General features: G+C 41.1%; 1 protein-coding gene across 2 annotated transcripts in view; it reads right to left on the bottom strand.

The window, feature by feature from the left end:
- LOC126471125 (transcription factor CP2) overlaps positions 1-20,206 on the bottom strand; it is a 941,484-nt gene that overhangs the window by 694,275 nt on the left and 227,003 nt on the right. The window lies entirely within an intron of this gene.

The following is a 20,206-nucleotide window of genomic DNA, read 5'->3' as shown; positions in this document are numbered from 1 at the left end:
TCATTTTTCATTTTACACCGAAAAATCGATATTTGGAGGGTGGGGTCTGATCCAAGCCCACCTTACCGTTTATGTCAGGAAACTTCACATTACCGTTAGAGGGTTAATGTTCCGTCGACGTCGTAGATTCTGAAGTCCGAGCAGTAGGCAAGGGTTCTGGGGTTGATTGGGGGAAGAGACCAAACAGCGAGGTCATCGGTCTCATCGAATTAGGGAAGGATGGGGCAGGAAGTCGACCGTGCCCTTTCAAAGGAACCATCCCGGCATTTGCCTGGAGCGATTTAGGGAAATCACAGAAAACCTAAATCAGCATGGCCGAACGCGGGATTGAACCGTCGTCCTCCCGAATGCGAGGCCAGTGTGCTAACCACTGCGCCACCTCGTTCGGTAGGCAATGGTGGCCCAACCACAAATTCCACTCGGGAATTCGTCGTACGTGTTTGATGAGGGAAGCTACATCTTTATGTTCACACAGGAGTTTGAGTCCTGTTTCTCCTGCTCATTGGAAAACAATTATTACGGTCCACTGGATACCGTAAAGGGGCTGTCGAGCCCAGGGAGTTTAAAACCAATCTGCAGAAATCGAAGGCTGAACTTCTTCGGCCATTTTCACAGAATGAGTGAGAATATGCAAATGAAAAACATAAATTAACCACAAAAATTAAAGAAAGATGCCCTTTGAAACGATACTGGATAACTGATAACTGGATAACAGAGAGATATTTCTAAAAACTTCCCTCTTCTTTTTCCTTGTCCACTTTCTCAGGTCGATGTCTTTCCGGTCCTCACAGTCGTCAAGGCAACCAGAGAAAGGGAAGTAGTGTGCAACCACCTGTCTGTGAATTGTGTAAACTTTGTTCTGTGCGTTATCGCAAGTTAACTGTGAATCGTATTTTCTGGGACGGGATTTGCCGACCACGCCCGCATTTGCCAAAACGAGCTTGGAGAGCCGCCTCAAAACCACACGCAGGCTTACCGGTGTACCAGCTCACGGTAGTTAATCCGCCGCACGAATTCGATTTAGGTCTGATTTACCTCCTGTCTCGTAAGCAAGCGCGCTGCGTGTTACGCTATACACTGCAGCGACAAAACCCATGCGATACCTCCCAATATCGTGTCGGACCTCCTTTTGCCCGGCACACTGCAGTAGCTCGACGTGGCGTGGACTCAACAAGTCGCTGGAAGTCCCCTGCAGAAATACTGAGCCATGCTGCCTCTATAGCTGTCCATAACTGCGAAAGTGTTACTGGTGCAGGATTTAGCGCAGGATTTATGTCCCATTTATATTCGATGGGACACATGTCGGACGATCTGGATGGCCAAATCATTCTCTCACACTGTCCAGAATGTTTTCCAAACCAATCGCGAACAATTGTGGCCCGATGACATGGCGCATAGTCATTAATAAAAATTCCATCGTTGTTGCGAATCATGAAGTTCATAAATGGCTGCATGATAAGTTCAGTTGGACCAGAGGACCCAGTCCATTCCATGTAAACACAGCCCACACCATTATAGAGCCACCACCAAATTGCACAGTGTCTTGTTGACAACTTGGGTCCAGGCTTGATGGGGTCTGCGCCACACTCGAATCCTACCATCTTCTCTTACCAACAGAAGTCGGGACTCATCTGGCTAGGCCACGGTTCTCCAGTCGTCTAGACTCCAGCCGATAAGGTCACGAGTCCAGGAGAGGCGCTGCAGGAGATATCGTGCTGTTACCAAAGGCACTCGCGCCGGTCGTCTGCTGTCATAGCCCATTAACAGCATATTTCGCCGCACTGTCCTAACGAATACGTTCGCCGTACGTCCCTCATCGATTTCTGCGGTTATTTCAGACAGTGTTGCTTGTCTGTTATCACTCAAAACTCTACACAAACGTCGTTGCTCTTGGTTTTCATGTGAAGGCCGTCGGCCACTGCGTTGTCCGTGGTGAGAGGTAACGCCTGAAATTTAATAGTCTCGGTACAGTCTTGACACTACGGAAGTCGGAATACTGTATTCCCTAACGATTTCCGAAATGGAATATCCCACGTTTCTAGCTCCAAGTACTACTGCACGTTCAAAGCACGTTAACTCCCGTCGTGTGGCCAGACCACGTCGGAAATCTTTTCACATGAATCGCATGACTACAAGTGACCTTTTATACCTTGTATACGCGATACTGCCGCCATCTGTATATGTACACTATGGGCCATTAAAATTGCTACACCAAGAAGAAATGCAGATGATAAACGGGTGTTCATTGGACAAATATATTATACTAGAACTGACATGTGATTACATTTTCACGCAATTTCGGTGCATAGATCGTGAGAAATCAGTACCCAGAACAACCACCTCTGGCCGTAATAACCGTCTTGATACGCGTGGGCATTGAGTCAAACAGAGCTTGGATGGCGTGTACAGGTACAGCTGCCCATGCAACTTCAACACGATACCACAGTTTATCAAGAGTAGTGACTAGCGTATTGTGACGAGCCAGTTGCTCGGTCCCCATTGACCAGACGTTTCCAATTGATCTGGAGAATGTGCTAGCCAGGGCAGCAGTCGAACATTTTCTGTATCCAGAAAGGCCCGTACAGGACCTTGAAACACGTATGTAACATACCAGCGATGGCGAGGCATTGTAGCATCTGTGACCAGAGAGTATGCGCTTGACCGCGCGAGTGTTGCGAGCGGTTCTCAGTCTGTCGGTCAGTCGTTGCGAGTCTGTAGCTCTGTCTAGTTGAGAGCAGTACTCTGTCAGTAGTCGTCGCGTGCAGTACGCCAGTAGTCGTCATGCAGAGCGGTCGGTCAGTGGTAGCAGTCCAGTGGGATTGCGTGATGTGGTCTGGCGACAACACTGGTCAAGCTGCTGAATGAGGTATACTGTTAATTAAGATAATCTTCGGATAATGTAAAGTTTAACTATTGTAACTAATTTTCAACAAGTGCCCCCAATAATAACTTTGATTTCAAAAGCAATTTTACATAAAATTTTCATTTAATTGAAGTAACTATTTCGTTCCACTTCCCCTAAACAAAAGTTTCAGTTTTCAATTAGATTACAAAAAAAAAAAAAAAAAGGAATATTATTATTTGCAATGCAGTTCCTCCAAGCGGTGCGCAACAACAAGAGCAGAAATTTGACTAGGTGTTGTAATGAGGTAAGAATTTTAATTTTGATTTTTTGCACAGGGCCAAAGACCGATATTTCGGTTTAATTGAATTGTCATTATCACTGAATGGACTTTGATTTTTATGAAGAACTTATATTTGAGTCAGATCGCGTTTCTCACTTTTATTGTCATTAAATTTAATTGCTAGGGAGGTTACGTTTGGCTCCTATTCATTTATTATTTCTGTCTTTAAAATTTCAGTGGAGAGGTTACACATAGCGCAATGTGCATTAGCAATCATAAATAATATTGTCATGCATTATAAATTTCGGTGGGGAGGTTACACTTGGCGACACCCAGTCCAGGATCGTATTTCGTTGAGAGTCTTTTGAGCGACAGTCAGATATCTGCTCTTATTTGCTTAGATATAATTAGGATTTGGCACAACGCTTTTATTAACTTGTGACTTTCTTTCTACAGGTCAACGGCAATTCTTTGCTCTGTTGTATTTGTGTGTTACTTTTGCATTGTGCTTATTTATTTTCTGAAAAATTGTGACTATTGTAAAAATGCCGCGAAAGACTGTGAATAGTGTATCGCGAGGTATTTTGAATGAAATTACCGACTTAAACAGCGTGACCGATAGTAATTGTGACACGCAGTGTAATGATGACAATCCTGCATTCACTAACAATCAGTGCATTCCAACCACTAGTGATGACTTTTACCTTGATAATGAACAAACGAACTCAATTGTCTCGTCTGTTAATTTGACGACAATTGATGATGCGGAGCGGTCTATAGTAATGAGCGCTGCCGAGCTTAACACACCCGATTTAGAAAATCTAAGTAATGTACAGACAAATTTGTCTAATGAAAATGAACAGATCACACAAAGTAGGACAGATTTATTTAATTCCGAAACAATGACTGATAGTAGACATTTGACTGACAAACCTTTTTGTAAATCTCAAAATGACCAAATGGTTACAGAAAGTGAAACAATTCCAGATCCACTATTAAACAGCACAGAGAATAGAAATGCTGACCTTGAGTCGAATCCAATTATGGCTTTGTTGCGACAAATGAGTAAACAACTTAATGAAAATAGTGTAGATAACAAACAATTTAAAGATAATTTTAAACAACTTAGGGAAGATAAGAAACGCTTGAGTGAAAAATTGGACAACCATTTCAAACAACTTAGCGAAATAATTGATAAAAGTTTCAAACTCACAAACGAAAAACAAGACGATCATAAAGAACAGAACAAACAAGTTAGTGAGCAGATTACAGCTGTTACCGTACAATGTCAGGACAGTAAAGAACAATTACGTGAGGATACTAAGACTTGTGCTAATAACAGTAATGAAAAAGTTGGCACTGTTGCACAAGAATTAAATAATACACGTGTAAGCACAATAGAATCACATAAAGACAAGATTAATGCAGTCACTGAACAATGTTCAGCGAACGAAACACAGATACACGAAGTTAATGCAGTCACTGAACAATGCCCTAAAAACGCAGTACAGATACGCGACGAGGTTAATTTAGAGTCAGTGGAAGTCTCACACACTCCGAATACGGCAGTTGACGAGAAATTTGCACGACAGATCAACCAAATTGACGAAAGTATTACAGTAACAGAGTTGAAAACTATTTCAGTCACCAATACGTCACAGAATCCGCCACTTTGCGAGCATTTGTCAGAGTCACGCAGCGCGTATAATGTGAACAATTTACAGAGACTACGCGAATTAAAATCCGAAAAGCTATGCGACTTAAAATCTGAAAAGCTACGTAACTTGAAGTACGAAATGACACAGACAAACAGATTCACACACAAACCCGAACGTGTTATCAAATTCAGTGACGAGAACGTTGATTATAAGCAATTTGTATTTGTAAGAAAATGTAAAGAATTTAATAATGCCAGAACACAGATACACGATTTGCACTGTATACGACAATTTATTTTTGTACTTTCACCGCTATTACCTGTAATGCAGAAGCTAGCTTTGAACCAGATGCGACAATTTATTTTTGTATTTACAACAGCATTGCCTATAATGCAGAAACTGGAATTAGCACGGATACAACAATTTGGCTTTGGAATTTTACCGCTATTGCTTGCAACGCAAAAGCTAAAATTTATTTGCAGTGCGTAATAGACCTCAGGGGATTCATTACGCTTTAATGAATATGTGCCGTAGCGAGCATAGGGCCCCGAGCTGTAGTAGTGCTATTTCATCTTTAGTTTTCTGCACTGCTGCCTTTTCTTCTACTATCCTTTATATCTATCAAAACTGCTCTTTAACTATTGCTCTATCTAGAATTAAGAAATATTGTACTGAAAACCCGATATGACAAATCTTTTACCGAATGTGACAATTTTCAGCAGGCACTCCCGTAATGACAACTACCGCCGTAACTTTATTAACAGATAAAATCGTAATCATCAGTATGTACAAAATTTTCGGCAGTCGCAACCACATTTTTGTAACAATAGATGTTTTTCACCACAATAGCATGAAAGTCAACCGCTTAGCATACCTAACCAACAATGCAGTCTACAAGGTCAACCAGGCTTTAATGTTTCGCCGCGTGCACGTATAGTCCCAGCTCCAACAAATGGTAACGCATGGCAGCAAAGAAATAACTACGTACAGACAACACACTATTTCAACTCGTATCGCAATGCGCCATATAGAAATTACTATCATGACAGACGTAAAAAAAAATGATGAGCACAATTTTCAGCGTACATTTAATAACAGTCGATCTTATGAGCAGCAACAACATCAGCAACAACATATTATGATGAATGAAACAGACAATAGGTGTCATCGATAGCGTAATACGTCAGTAAGAAATAACAGAACAGTTCATATAGTGGATATGCCACAGCATCCTCCCGTAAATAACAGCACGTACGATAGAATTTAACCAGATACAGCACAGATTGCATATTACAGTAACGCAAACATTACTTTTGACACGCAGAATTTTGCTCACGAGAATGTTATTTGAAACATGCTCTGTTGAATGCACCACTTTTATCGCACCCAGATCTTACCAGAAATTTTTCCATTGCCACCGACAGTTCCAACACCGCTTTAGGCGTACATATTTTCCAGGAAATTGAAGAAGATGGTTCAACAGTAATTAAAAACATCGCATTTGCAAGCCGCATTCTGTCACCTGCTGAGCGAAATTATTCTGTTACAGAACTTGAAACATTATGCGTTGTATGGGCTTTTACGAGATTTCGGCACTTTCTTTATGGCAGACATACCACAGTTTACACAGATCACAGAGCGATACAATTTTTACTTTCGGCTAAATTTACTCACGACAGGTTAAGTAAATGGAACCTTTATTTGCAAGAATTTAATTTTACGATTGTTCACATTCCCGGCACACAAAATGTTATAGCAGACGCACTATCGCCTTCTCTCGGCAACAATCAGCAAGACGTAGCAACCAACTTCTGCAAAACAAATTTCAGTGTCATGTACATTCAGCAAGTTGCATTTGAAAACTTTATTTCATCGTCACTACAGGACATAGCGCAAGAGCAAAATAAGGACAATGTGTGGAAAGAAATTAAACACCTTTGGCAAGATAGGAAAAATGTTACGATTAGGAACCACTACACTGTACGCAATGACATTCTGTTTCGCCGCTCTCATCCTGACAGCAACAATTGGTTATTATGCATTCCTGACGAACTGGTTAACAAATTAATTTGGTACACTCATTTAAGTTACGCACATTACGGAGCACGAAAATGTTTTCTTATACTGAGACAGAACTCTTATTTTACTAACATGGAGAAACGTATACGACGAGTTTTAGCGTCTTGTAAAATTTGCCAGAAAGCTAAATCAGACACCACTTCACATTTTCCTCCATTATATCCCATTATACCTGTTAAATTAAGACACATGGCCGCAGTAGATATTTTTGGTCCGATTCCGAGAACTAACAGAGGTTTTTGCTACATCTTTGTCGCTGTTGAGCTCACTTCAAAATTTGTTACTTTCACTCCGTTACGTAAAGCTACTGCTAAAACTGTTTCGAAAGCATTTGTAAAACATTTTCTATTTCATGTAGGGCATGTGATTAAAGTAATTTCTGACGATGGATCTCAATTTCGTAGTAGCGTATGGACACGCATGTTACGAGCTAGAAACATTTCTCCGATTTATATATCCAAGTACCACGCTTCTTCGAACCCCTGTGAAAGATTAATGAAAGAAATTGGTAAACTGTGTAGAGTATACTGCCACAGAAGACATATTGATTGGGATACACACATACTCTCATTCCAAGACGTAATTAATTGCATTCCAAATGAATCCACTATGCTATCTCCGTCTGTTATACTCAAAAACGTTGAACCACCGAACAAAATTAAAGAATTAGTAAACTTCCCTAAATGTCGTCGACTAAGACACCACGAAATAATTGACATTGCGCTGAACAACATCAAACGTGCCGCAGAGCGCCGGAGAAGACAGCAAAAACAGGTTTGTACACGCCGCGACTTTCACATTGGACAGAAGATATTAGTACGTACACATTATTTATCCAGTAAATTAAAAGGTAAGTGCAGTAAATTTGAACTTCTATACGCAGGTCCATATCGGATTCGCAGCATCCCTCACCCCAATGTTGTACACGTCGAAACTTTGAGAACTAGAAAATCGAAAGGCAACCACCATATCTCAAACATTAAACCGTTTATTGAATGAAGACACTTTATGATTCAACACACTATGATGTCATTTATTAATGCAATTATTTCACTTGACTAATTACTGATGATTATCGTATTTTTTTTTCTTGGCAAGTGCCCGGCAAGGTAAGGTTAGCAGGTCGCTTTTCTTGTCGTTACACATCAGACCGTGCACATTTTCCACTTTTTTTGTATATATGATTGTATTCCAGTTTTGTTTGTATGCACTGTGAAATAATTAAGATATAACACACTTGTTCACTTTGACATTTTTTGCCTTATGACATCTCAACATCGTGACTGTTTTACATTTTTGCTGCTGCATTGTGATATTATCTGTACATTTTGCCTCTGAACACTGTCAATGCCTTTGACATATTACTTTTTCTGTCATGTTATGCTGTATGGTTAATTATGTTACCATAAACCAGTCATTATTTAGTGGGTATATGATTTAAATGCAAGACATTAATCTCTGTTCATCAATTTCAGAAAGAAATGATGCGTGTAAGAAATAAATTCAACAGAAATGGGAATTTCACCTACGGAATAAACGATAGAAGATGCAATAACTTTATGAGGGAGAGTAAATGGATCAGGATTGACAAACATTAACAAGAATATACTATACTCATCATAGAATAGCAGTCTTAACTAATTATTTCTTTCAGAATACAAGGTGATTGATGCAGGCTGTCAGACTGAACTACACATCTTAGTTTTAGTGATGAAATATGCTAGAGATAAGGAATAGTTGTATAATGAGTAATGAAATGATTTTTTTGCAGATGATAATGAATACTGATGAATAATGATGAAGGATATGGTATTATGAATAATGTAGTTTTTATTTACAGGTGATGATAATAATGAAGTTATGATAATATGGATAATGAAGTGATTGATAATGAAGTTTTTTCTTTACAGATGAGGATAATGTTGGAGTTTTATATTTATGCTATGTAGTTATTTAAGTATTTGTTGCAGTTTGTTTTGACAGCAGGTGTTATATTGCATAGTAGGATGACGGAAAGTTTTGGAAAGGACAGCTATGGAACACATTTTATACACATTTCACTACTTGTTAATTCGAAGTTCACTACTTTTCAGCATAGTGTGCGTTTCTTCTTTCAGGTCAATAATCCATTTTGTATTTTTTCCAGGAGATGCTTGTCATGATACTTACTAAAACTGTTACTTATTATACCTGTTCTAGTACTTGCATTTTTATTTTCTTTTTTACCCATTTGTGTTTACCATTTATAAATGTAATCACATATACTGCCTTGTTACATAACCTTGCTACAGCTGACTCATGACGAATGACGTTACCTATCCTCATTTGCAGCAATAGGTCGAAAGCAAAAAATGTTATGCCTCAGCAATTAATTATCGATCCCAACGCAATGCATTGCTAACAAAAAAAAATGTATTAACAGTCCCAAATAGTGATACCAGTTTGAGAAAATTCTGAATAATACTGATTAGCTCTGAATAGTATGTCACTTGAGTAATGACTTCTTAATGAGACAACAAAAATACACATATATATAAAATAATGCTTAGTAACTGGCTCGTAATTGCCACTGTTATTGTAATGAGACTACTTATAATCCCCATGATTATTAATGCTATGACTATAATTAACTGATTTTTAATAATGACTTCGTAATGATCTGAATAATACTGAATGAGGAACAATGCTTTATACTATTCGATACCTGATGGCCACTGAGTGCCAATAATTAGTGTCACTTAATGAATTGTTATTAATTATGCCATTAATTAGCTCTTGTTTTCAATGTTCATACTTTGTAATTGGAAATGAATATGACTGTTTCATAATGCTTTGTAATTAGAAGGCTAATGATTCTTACTATATTGAAATGACAAATGATTAATTAACTATGCTTTATAATTGGAAATGAATGTGACTGTTTAATAATGCTTTGTAATTAGGAAAAAGCTAATGATTATTACTATTGAAATGACAAATGATTAATTAACTATGCCATACTTTGTAACTGGAAAAGAATGCGATTGTTTCATGATGCTTTGTAATTAGGAGAAGGTTAATGATTAATACTATATTGGAATGACAAATGATTAATTAACTATGCCATACTTTGTAACTGGAAATGAATGTGACTGTTTCATGATGCTTTGTAATTAGGAGAAGGTTAATGATTAATACTATATTGGAATGACAAATGATTAATTAACTATGCTATACTTTGTAACTGGAAAAGAAGCGATTATTTAATAATGCTTTGTAACTAGAAAAAGAAGATTACTGATTCTATGTAAAACAATTAATGAACATTTTTCTGTAATACTACATACATGGTACAGAAATGTTCAATAACTGGGCTATGAATGCCGCAAACTACTACTGTAATTGACAATATTATGTGACTTAATGTCCTTCACCTTATGAGCTAACTACCCTGAATTACTGCGATGTCCATTTGTCCTGTTTATCCTAGTGATCATGTAGCACTATATTTGGTTTTGCACTAATTCTACGTTGATGTGCCTTGTAAGAGCGTGGTGTTGACACGACATGCTGTCCACCACCGTGAGCGATGAAGACGTTATTATGGTCCCACTGTTTGGTGTACCTAATATACTGCCAAAATAAAAAAAAATGGAATATTACTACGACAGTTCAGTGTCCTGGCTACGCTGATAAATTCTGAGGGGAAAAGAACTTCAAGTTGTGTCACTTGGTGTTGTACTTCTGTGGAAAGATATGGACTTTCAAAACAGCTGTGTGCAATCTAAAGTGCTACAACCATGATGCAATCCTTCCCTTTCCTATCCTAATTCTTGTCACATAGTGAAAATCATTTTTTTGCTAACATTATTTATGTTCATGGGTTATACATTTTTTTTCGATTCCCTAAACTCCAGTGCGAGTACACTTATGTCACTGGTCGACATGATTTTTTTTGCTATTATGATTATTTATTCCCAAAATGCTAAAGACATTTTCTTGATTTGTTCTGAAGTACAGTATATGTGCACTTTTGTCTTTTATATTGTATATACATTTTTTTATTTTCTGAACTACAGTGCATGTGCACTTCTGTTAGGTGTTAATATGTTTTCTACTGAACTTCAGTCCCTGTACACTTTTCTCATTTTTCAATATGATTTCTACTATTCTGTATATTCAATACTTTAATGCGAATGCACTTATGTCATTTGTTACTAATTGTACATACATTTCATCAATTACTGATATGTTCTCAACTGCAGTGCATGTGCACTCATGTCACTTGTCAACATAATATTTTGCCAGTCTGTTTATTTGTTCTGAATATGCTAAAGAATTTTTTTTCAGTGCCTGTGCACTTTGTTATCTGTAAAATAATTTGTATATACATTTTTCTGATTTGCTACTATGTTTTGTACTCACATTTTGTCTTTGTCTGATATATTTTGTACTTAGTGCATGTGCACAACATTTAAATATTCTGTAAGTTGTAGAATTTTGTTAATTAAAGAAAAATTTTGCCGCGCTTGGCAAGTCCAAATGACTCACCATCGCTGCCAAATTTTTGCCCCCCCAGTGGAGGGTTATGAAACACGTATGTAACATACCAGCGATGGCGAGGCATTGTAGCATCTGTGACCAGAGAGTATGCGCTTGACCGCGCGAGTGTTGCGAGCGGTTCTCAGTCTGTCGGTCAGTCGTTGCGAGTCTGTAGCTCTGTCTAGTTGAGAGCAGTACTCTGTCAGTAGTCGTCGCGTGCAGTACGCCAGTAGTCGTCATGCAGAGCGGTCGGTCAGTGGTAGCAGTCCAGTGGGATTGCGTGATGTGGTCTGGCGACAACACTGGTCAAGATGCTGAATGAGGTATACTGTTAATTAAGATAATCTTCGGATAATGTAAAGTTTAACTATTGTAACTAATTTTCAACAAGTGCCCCCAATAATAACTTTGATTTCAAAAGCAATTTTACATAAAATTTTCATTTAATTGAAGTAACTATTTCGTTCCACTTCCCCTAAACAAAAGTTTCAGTTTTCAATTAGATTACAAAAAAAAAAAAAAGGAATATTATTATTTGCAATGCAGTTCCTCCAAGCGGTGCGCAACAACAAGAGCAGAAATTTGACTAGGTGTTGTAATGAGGTAAGAATTTTAATTTTGATTTTTTGCACAGGGCCAAAGACCGATATTTCGGTTTAATTGAATTGTCATTATCACTGAATGGACTTTGATTTTTATGAAGAACTTATATTTGAGTCAGATCGCGTTTCTCACTTTTATTGTCATTAAATTTAATTGCTAGGGAGGTTACGTTTGGCTCCTATTCATTTATTATTTCTGTCTTTAAAATTTCAGTGGAGAGGTTACACATAGCGCAATGTGCATTAGCAATCATAAATAATATTGTCATGCATTATAAATTTCGGTGGGGAGGTTACAACCTGCAACATGCGGTCGTGCATTATCCTGCTGAAACGTTGAGTTTCGCAAGGGATCGAATGAAGGGTAGAGCCACGGGTCGTAACACATCTGAAATGTAACGTCTACTGTTCAAAGTGCCGTCAATGCGAACAAGAGGTGACCGAGTCGTGTAACCAATGGCACCCCATACCACCACGCCGGGTGATATGCCAGTATGGCGATGACGAATACACGCTTCCAATGTGCGTTCACCGCGATGAGCCAAACACGGATGCGACCATCATGATGCTCTAAACATGACCTGGATTCATCCGAAAAAATGACGTTTTGCCATTCGTGCACCCAAGTTCGTCGTTGAGTACACCATCGCAGGCGCTCCTGTCTGTGATGCAGCGTCGAGGGTAACCGCAGCCATGGTCTCCGAGCTGATAGTCCATGTTGCTGCAAACGTCGTCGAACTGTTCGTGCAGATGGTTCTTGTCTTGCAAACGTCCCCATCTGTTGACTCAGGGATCGAGAGGTGGCTGCACGATCCATTAGCCATGCGGATAAGATGCCTGTAATCTCGACTGTTAGTGATACGAGGCCGTTGGGATCCAGCACGGCGTTCCGTATTACCATCCTGAACCCACCGATTCCATATTCTGCGAACAGTCACTGGATCTCGACCAACGCGAGCAGCAATGTCGCGATACGATAAACAGCAACCGCGATAGGCTACAATCCGACCTTTATCAAAGTCGGAAACGTGATGGTACGCATTTCACCTCCTTACACGAGGCATCGCAACAACGTTTCACCAAGCAACGCCGGTCAAGTGCTGTTTGTGTATGAGAAATCGGTTGGAAACTTTCCTCGTGTCAGCACGTTGTAGGAGTCGCCACCGGTGCCAACCTTGTGTGAATGCTCTGAAAAGCTAATCATTTGCATATCACAGCATCTTATTCCTGTCGGTTAAATTTCGCGTCTGTATCACGTCATCTTCGTGTTGTAGCAATTTTAATGGCCAGTAGTGTATATAACCCTATCCCATGACTTTTTTCACCTCACTGTACGAGCAGGTCAAGAGACACTTTGAACGGAGCCTTAAAGATGAAAGAAAGAAAATGATAACTCGTGGAGAAACTGGAACTATACTGGAAATCTGGGAACAACGAAGGAAGAACAAACTGCGTGACCTCGTCCTGCATTAAATTCTAAAACTATTTGCAACAGCGTACGCACAGAACACCGTTGGTGCTGATATGTCAGCTGAACAAGGACTATAATACAGGCAGTTATCGCTGGCGCTGTGTGTTAGCAGACCTCTTCTCTGTTGAAAACCCGCTAAAAACGCTCAAATATGAAGAAATGATGTTAGCGTTTAACGATTCCTCTGTGCTGCTGTCATTACAGAAACAGTACAAGCTCTATTCTGGCGAATGAATGTGGGAAGGAGTCCGTCATTGCCTACTGCTCAGACCATCTTAGCAGTAAAATAACGGTAATCTGACATCAAAAAGGTCGTGGCAAGGGGGGGGGGGGGGGTTGAGAGTTGTCGTCTCGACAATCACGCTTCGTCGCTCGGAAGTTACCCATCCGAAACACAATACTCATGATTTGAAGACGCCAATTGTAAATACCCACGTTGTTACTACCATACACTCCGGTTTGTTTATGCCTAGTTCAAAAGAAGTCTGGTACTGCCCTGGAAGTATCGTTGAGAGGAGCTAGATATAGAATACCATCCAGCCATCTTAATGTACGTTTCCCAAGATCTACATAAATTACTTCAGACTTACATAAATTGCTTCAGATTTACATAAATTACTTCAAGAGTATGGCGCGATGATTTCGTTGAATTGGACGCGACCAAACTGTTTCATTCACGCTGCTAGCTTGGCAATGAACCACTCGAATTGTGTGTACTTATATACACTACTGGCCATTAAAATTGCTACATCACGAAGATGACGTGCTACAGACGCGAAATTTAACCGACAGGAAGATGCTGTGATATGCAAATGATTAGCTTTTCAGATCATTCACACAAGGTAGGCGCCGGTGGTGACACCTACAACGTGCTGACATGAGGAAAGTTTCCAACCGATTTCTCATACACAAACAGCAGCTGACCGGCGTTGCCTGGTGAAACACTGTTGTGATGCCTCGTGTAAGGAGGAGAAATGCTTACCATCACGTTTCCGACTTTGATAAAGGTCGGATTGTAGCCTATCGCGATTGTGGTTTAGCCGGCCGTCGTGGCCGAGCGGTTCTGGGCGCTTCAGTCTGGAACCGCGCGACCGCTACGGTCGCAGGTTCGAATCCTGCCTCGGGCATGGTTGTGTGTATTGTCTTTAGGTTAGTTAGGTTTAACTAGTTCTAAGTTCTAGGGGACTGATGACCTCAGCTGTTAAGTCCCATAGTGCTCAGAGCCATTTGATTGCGTTTTATCGTATCGCGTCATTGCTGCTCGCGTTGGTCGAGATCTAATGAATGTTAGCAGAATATAGAGTCGGTGGGTTCGGGAGGGTAATACGGAACGCCATGCTGGCTCCCAACGGCCTCGTATCACTAGCAGCCGAGATGATAGGCATATTATCCGCATGGCTGTAACGGATCGTGGAGCCACGTCTCGATCCCTGAGTCAACAGATGGGGACGTTTGCAAGACAACAACTACCTGCACGAACAGTTCGACGACGTTTGCAGCAACATGGAGTATCAGCTCGGAGACCATGGCTGCGGTTACCCTTGATGCTGTATCAGAGACAGGAGCGACTGCGATGGTGTACTCAACGAAGAACCTGGGTGCTCGAACGGCAAAACGTCATTTTTTCGGGTGAATCCAGGTTCTGTTTACAGCATCATTATGGTCGCATCCGTGTTTGGCAACATCGCGGTGAACGCACATTGAAAGCGTGTATTCGTCGTCGCCATACTGGCGTATCACCCGGCGTGATGGTATGGGGTGCCATTGGTTGCACGTCTCGGTCACCTCTTGTTCGCATTGACGCCACTTTGAACAGTGGACGTTACATTTCAGATGTGTTACGACCCGTGGCTCTACCCTTCATTCGATCCCTGCGAAACCCAACATTTCAGCAGGATAATGCACGAACTCATGTTGAAGGTCCGGTACGGGTCTTTCTGGATACAGAAAATGTTCGACTGCTGCCTGGCCAGCACATTCTCCAGATCTCTCACCAATTGAAAATGTCTGGTCATTGGTGGCCGAGCAACTGGCTCGTCACAATGCGCCAGTCACTACTCTTGATGAACTGTGGTATCGTGTTGAAGCTGCATGGGCAGCTGTGCCTGTACACGCCATCCAAGCTCTGTTTGACTCAATGCCCAGGCGTATCAAGGCCGTTATTATGGTCAGAGGTGGTTGTTCTGGGTACTGATTTCTCAGGATTTATGCACCGAAATTGCGTGAAAATGTAATCACATGTCAGTTCTAGTATAATATATTTGTCCAATGAATATCCGTTTATCATCTGTATTTCTTCTTGGTGTAGCAATTTTAATGGCCAGTAGTGAACGTCAAACGGCTCGACACTGTTGCGGGATGTACTAGTGCAAGTATTGTATCGAGATACCCTTCTGGCGACCTGCTCTTATAGCTTAACTATCTTTAAGGACCGCGCTGTCGACGGGACGTTAGACTCGTATAGTGTAACGGGCAGCGTGCTGGTGTGAGAGACAGGGAAGTGAGACAGACCCAGATGGTTTAACGATCGTGGGCTAGTCCTCCGGTCAGCCTGAGAGTTGTGCCTTAGAGAACACGACGTACAAACAGTTAAAATACGTTAACAGACACAAGAAACATGGTGCTGACGACTTCTCTCCCTCAGATAACCTTGGCGGCTGTGAATTCAGGAAGGGCATCCGGCCGCACGGTTAAATGATAAAATTCGCCGCATCGTGAAAAAGCGGACCCTGTACTAGAGGTAATGTTTATTAGAGAAAAGAAAATCTTCCTTCTTTCAGGCTAATCCACATGGCACGTTTCAACGGAACAACTATTTGGAAGGAAATCATTATCAAGGAAACCATCCCGGCAATCACCTTAACCGATTTACGAATACCACGGAAAATCTTAACTTGGATCTACGTCTCACTTCTCCTGAATGCGAGCCCAGTGACTTAACCATCAAATAACCTCAATCGATGCCACAAATTTCACGGAATGTGCAAGCTTCCTTCGAGGGACGACGAATAACTCTCACTACTTTCCTAACCTGCCTGATCTTGTGGGATTGTGTCTCGATGACACTAATGACCAAGTAATTAAAAGAAAAAGTGTCCGTCAAAAATGCTGACACCTATTGAAAGGAGATAGACGTATTAAGTACGTCAGACCCAAGATACTACGGAAAACTTATCGGTTAAGGAAAATGCGACGAATACATCATCCAGAGTACTTTATAGAAAAAGTCTTTCATTCTTTTTTATTATTTGTCAAAGTTCTTTGCTTCAAAGGAACACAATGGTATTACGTGTACTTCGATATCAAACACTTTCATTACGGCCTAGCATTTCTTCAGGAAGAAACATAAGACATTTTCAGGTCATCTTGAGTCGACAAAATGTTCAGTAATATCTTCTGTGCCCTTACTTTCCGTTAATTAATTCTTCCTCGCTGGCTGTACAGCTATAGGATCTCTAACGGATTTTACTGCCATTACATCTTTGCCTTGACACTAGGACCGTTCTCGATACGGCGCTCCCTCACAACCACTGAACCCCTGGCCTCACAAAGTCAAATTCGTGACGGGAAACAGCAAGGATTAATTCTCTGTTACGTATATTCTACTGGAATGTGTCATATATATGATCAAAAATACTAATAATCACTTTGCAACCCATAAACAAACAAATAACAAAACAAAGTTACGTGGGAAAGGCCCTAGTATGTCATATTACCAACGTCTTCCTGTAACTAGTGGCGTATGTCAGGTGTTTAACTGTACAGCTTGGATGATACGTATGTCTGTGGATATAGACGCTGATTTTCCTAGAGTGCATTAACTGTACAGCTTGGATGATATGTATGTCTGTGGGTATGGACGCTGATTTGCCTAGTGTGCATAAGTGTGAAACGAAACAAAGAGAAAGGCTAAGATCTCGTGACAATACAAAATCGGCTCGCTTTTAGAAGCACTAAAGGGTCGCCACTTTTGTCTACGAAGCGGTAACAATCAACAATGCCCTGTGGTTCCATTTCAAGGGCACCGCCGCGCGGGTTAGCCGCGCGGTCTCAGGCGTCTTGTCACCGTCGGAGGTTGTCCTCCCTCGGGCATAGATGTGTGTGTGTGTGTGTGTGTGTGTGTGTGTGTGTGTTGTCCGTAGCGTAAGTTAGTTTAAGTTAGATTAAGTAGTGCGTAAGCTTAGGGACCGATGATTTCAGCAGTTTGGTCCCATTAGACCTCACCACAAATTTCAGAAATTTTTCAGGGACACTGAGAGAAACTTGGACTTTAATGTAGAACAATGGATTACATTATTCTGGATTGGATTACATTCTCTGGATGATTTACTTCGATGACTGGAATTCGTACAAATTTTCCTCATCTATATATCGTAGATATCTCATAACCACAAATAACAGTTTCAGCCAAAGGCACGGGTCTGACAAACATTACGATATTCTACACTGTTTGCAAGTAATGAACGACTTTTAAAAAACCGCAGAAATTAATCATATCCTAAGTGCTGATTTTAATTGTTCCTAACCTAGTGTAACGACCACGGTAGGCTATAAAGCTGGCAGGCTGGCAGTTAAAGTCGTTTATGGCTTCTCGTCCTGCATGGCGTGCTTACATTCAGATCGTGCAAAGCCACTTGCACTCACAGCATTCAGTACGAGCACCTTACAACGACGATGAATGGGAGCAGGACGAATCAAACCTATTCTGAAACACGGCTGGTCGGCAGTGATGGAACACTTCATGTTTGACCATATATCGGCCAAGGACTTACTGTTTCACATAAATGTTACATCAAGCTGTCGGGCGCGATTTGAATCTTACTTATTCCGTTTACGAATACAGAGTTTTTCGAGGAAACGATGCTTTCCATCCTTAATAGCGTCTTTAATAAGGATCTAAATTTATATATCTGTATGAGAAATCTCTTACGATTTATTTAGGACACTGCGACTCCTCTTTTCCACGTGTAAAAAGCAAGAAAATAAGAGTAGGGTTTCACGTACAGTCGATGAGGTAAAAAAGACGGAGAGAAAGCTCCGAAAAACCCAGGATGGGGATGGAAATTGATCGTGTCCTTATGAAAGAAACGTCTGAGATGTTTGTCACCTTGTCGAATGCGTTGTAGGGTTCCATGAGATCTTGACACAATGCAGAGTTCATATAAACTTTTTCCAATATGGCTGCAAATCTACAGCAAAGAAAAGTTGTAGCAAGCAGCTTACTAAATAAATTACTGACCTGTTCAAGTGTTTCTCTTATTTTATGTATTGTTAACACATCGTGCATAACGAGAGGTAAGTTCTTAACGATTATCTGATTACATAAATCATACACAACACATACGAAACCTTATTGATGAACATTGTGTGACGTAAGACACCAGTCTCGCACTGACACATCCGGCAACTGAACTGAGCTCTATATACTAAGATGGTATTTCATTCTATCAGATAGTCATGCCCATGACGAATCCATCGAAGAACTACCACGCCATTAGCATAGCACACATTGTAAAATTTTTACGGTGCCCAGAAACCTGTATCTCACCAGAAATACGGGAGCGAACTGTTACTCCGAGAAGCTAGTGAATGCCACCGAAAAACGAATCGAGGGATTCTGAAATTATCGCTGTAAAGCAAAGGATAAGTTCACATTAGCGTGTGAAACATGGTGGAAGAACCGCTCTCGGCCAGTCAGAAGCCGAGAAGAACGGAAAAATCCTTAGCAGAGAGTAACATAGGCGCTTTTCATGTAAATTGAAGATGGAGGAGGGAGAAAGGAGAAGAAAGGAAAGGTACTGATGATATCAGCTGCTTCGGAATTTTACGCAGAATCACCGGTGACGAGCAAATATGTGTGCCGGACCGGAACTTGAAACCTGGATCTCCTGCTTACTGGACAGTTGCGTTAACCACTGCTCCACCCGGACATAGTGTTGTCGTAAATGCGCAGACTATCTCGGCACACTCCTCGCCCGACTCACATCCACACTCAGCGCCACCACTTATCCGAAGCTCCCGTCCAAGTCCTCCGTACTCGCTAATATCAGATTCCCGCTGGAGGTCCAAGGTAAATGTGCATCTCCATTACTGATGGTTGTAGATTCATAGCTCACCGAGGTGTCTGTTCCTTCGGACATGTTCGAAAGAACAGGCAACACGCATTCATATACACACATCAAAAAAATTTTGCATCGCCCCGGTTCCCAGAACTCCTGAAGACAGACGTTGGCTGTGGATATTGTATCACAGAGTCCCTTTGACTGTTCAAAGATGTCGCTAAACCTGCCAAAGATGTAAACCAATATGCAGCGCCTATGAGACGGAGGGCGTCCGACAGCCGATCAGTTCCAGTCATTCCACCAGGAAGCAGGTACACGGCTCGTGTTGTCTGTAGTTCAACCATGCCTAGACGGTCAATACCGCGGTTCGATCGCGTCCGCATTGTTACTTTGTGCCAGGAAGGGCTCTCAATAAGGGAAGTGCCCAGGCGTCTTGGAGTGAACCAAAGCGACGTTCTTCGGACATGGAGGAGATGCAGAGAGACAGGAACTGTCGATGTCATGCCTCGCTCAGACCGCCCAAGGGCTACTACTGCAGTGGATGACGGCTACCTACGGATTGTCTCGGAGGAATCCTGACAGCAACGCCACCATGTTGAATACTGCTTTTCGTGCAGCCACAGGACGTCGTGTTACGACTCAAACTGTGCGCAATAGGCTGCATGGTGTGCAACTTCAATCCTGACGT

Source organism: Schistocerca serialis, chromosome 3 (genome assembly GCF_023864345.2).
Source record: "Schistocerca serialis cubense isolate TAMUIC-IGC-003099 chromosome 3, iqSchSeri2.2, whole genome shotgun sequence".
NCBI lineage: Eukaryota > Metazoa > Arthropoda > Insecta > Orthoptera > Acrididae > Schistocerca > Schistocerca serialis.
Note: the sequence above shows the minus strand (reverse complement) of the source record. Positions and strands in the feature narration are given on the sequence as shown.